Below are 2491 nucleotides of genomic sequence, written 5' to 3'. Positions count from 1 at the left end.
CTCTCCCGTTGCGGAGCACAGGCTCCAGACGCGCAGGCTCAGCGGCCATGGCTCACGGGCCCAGCCGCTCCGCGGCATGTGGGATCCTCCCAGACCGGGGCGCGAACCCGGTTCCCCTGCATCGGCAGGCGGACGCGCAACCACTGCGCCACCAGGGAAGCCCTGCATTGTTCTTTATAGTACTTGTTATTCTATTCCACACCTGAGGCGAATGATTAGTACCTTTGAGATTAATTTTTGTGACGTCATCATTCATTTGTCAGTAATTTCTAAATATAACAATTTCTAATTCACTTTACATTTATCCAAGAGTAACTAAGAAGAACATTTTTAATAAAAATATTGTTTTACATTTTAGCTCTTTTGTTTATTTTCTATTTCTCAGTGTTCTGTCAGGTGTGAATAACAAACCCTATATGTACTCTTTAGAAGACTACTGAAGTTGTTTTCACCTTCAAAATACTATTACGATATTTCCAGGGGCGTTTGATAGGGATGTCTATATTATTTTATATGAATCCTAAAGGAAGCAAACTAGATTTATCGAATTTCCAATGGTCTCTTTTATAATATTTGAGGCAATTTCCATGAGTTAATATCCACCATGAAATATATGTTTCTTTCAAATCCCTAAACGTAGAAGATTTCTCTCCAGTAAGAATTTTTTAATGCGATAAAATCATTTTGAATAAAAAGTCTTTTAACGTATATTTAATCTGTAAGGTTTCACTGCAGTGTATATTATATGATCTTTCACAAGTTTTAAGCATTGATTATAGCTTTTCGATGTTCATTACATTTGAATTAACTGATATTTAAGAAGGCTTCAGCATCATTACTCATAAATTGAAGATTTCACTCCTAAAATAATATTCTGACGATCCCCCACAGATTGAATTTTGGATGAGAACTTCACCACACACATTATATTTTTAAAAATTACTCTTGTGTATTTATTTCCTGATGTTTAGTAATGTTTGGCTTTTGGTTAAATACATTGCCCCATTCATTATAATTTTAAGATATCCCCCAGTATGCATTTCTGATGACCAATGATGATTCCTGCTGCCTAAAGACCTTCCAAATTCGCTGCATTCGTTAAGCTTTTTTCTAAATTGTATAACTGATATTTTGTTATCAATGAAGAATGGATCAAAACTTTCCCGCCTTTATTGCAAATATTGGTTTTGACACACGGAAGGATTCTTCCAAGTAGTGAAACTAAGGAACCATTTTGATAGATTTCTTATCTTGATTACATTTATTCTATGCATGCTCAATTTTAAATCTCTGCAGTTCACTAAGATTTAACTGAATGCTCAATCCAACCCTATTATCAAATTATTCCATGCATTTGTTTCCTGCACTAGACACATTTTTAAATGAAAAAAATATATACATATGTACAGTGTCAGGGCTAGCTTTTCAGATCTTTAGAAGGTAGATTGTGTAAATTATGCTGTATTATGTATTATTGCCAACTAGCCATGTTGGCACAAAAGAGATTTCAGCATGGACTCCCATATTCTCATGCAAATAAATAAATGGATGGTGAAACTTTTCATCAAACAGAACATCTGGAGAGAAGCCGATCATAGGTGAAATTCATGAATCCACATTGCTTAAGGGAAGTTTTCTTGCTTGTAAAATTTACAAGGGAGAAAAACAAACTAATTCACAAGAAAAAAAAAAGGATATTTCCTTAATCACAGGAAGATTTTGACATATGTCTCCCTGTAGTATTATAAAAACAGATGCAAATTACTAAAGATTATTAAAGATTTCAAAATAAAGACTTCAAAAATTTGAAAACACAGGAAGTAGTTTGACCTAGTGCATTAAACTCTGTGTCAGAAAAATAGAGACACTACATTTTTAAAGCACACTGTAATATACAATATTTACGATTGCCAAAATTTAAAAAAATATCTCGACTTAGGTAAGGAAAGACTTTATACAAAGATGATAGCAAATAGAGAGAATGCTCTGACCACAAGATCTGCACATCTATAATGGGTCTTTTAAAAAGGAACATTAAAAACTTAGGCTAAAGTGGGGTTTATCCCAGGAATGCAAGGATTCTTCAATATATGCAAATCAATCATTGTGATACACCATATTAACAAACTGAAGAATAAAAACCATATGATCATCTCAATAGATGCAGGAAAAGCTTTTGACAAAATTCAACACCCATTTATGATAAAAACCCTCCAGGAAGTAGGCGTAGAGGGAACTTACCTCAACATAATAAAGGCCATATATGACAAACCCACAGCCAACATCATCCTCAATGGTGAAAAACTGAAACCATTTCCACTAAGATCAGGAGGAAGGCAAGGTTGCCCATTCTCACCACTATTATTCAACATTGTTTTGGAAGTTTTAGCCACAGCAATCAGAGAAGAAAAAGAAATAAAAGGAATACAAATCAGAAAAGAAGAAGTAAAGCTGTCACTGTTTGCAGATGACATGATACTATACATAGAGA

The sequence above is a fragment of the Physeter macrocephalus genome, chromosome 17 (assembly GCF_002837175.3).
Source record: "Physeter macrocephalus isolate SW-GA chromosome 17, ASM283717v5, whole genome shotgun sequence".
Taxonomy (NCBI): domain Eukaryota; kingdom Metazoa; phylum Chordata; class Mammalia; order Artiodactyla; family Physeteridae; genus Physeter; species Physeter macrocephalus.
This window is presented reverse-complemented; position numbering follows the sequence as displayed.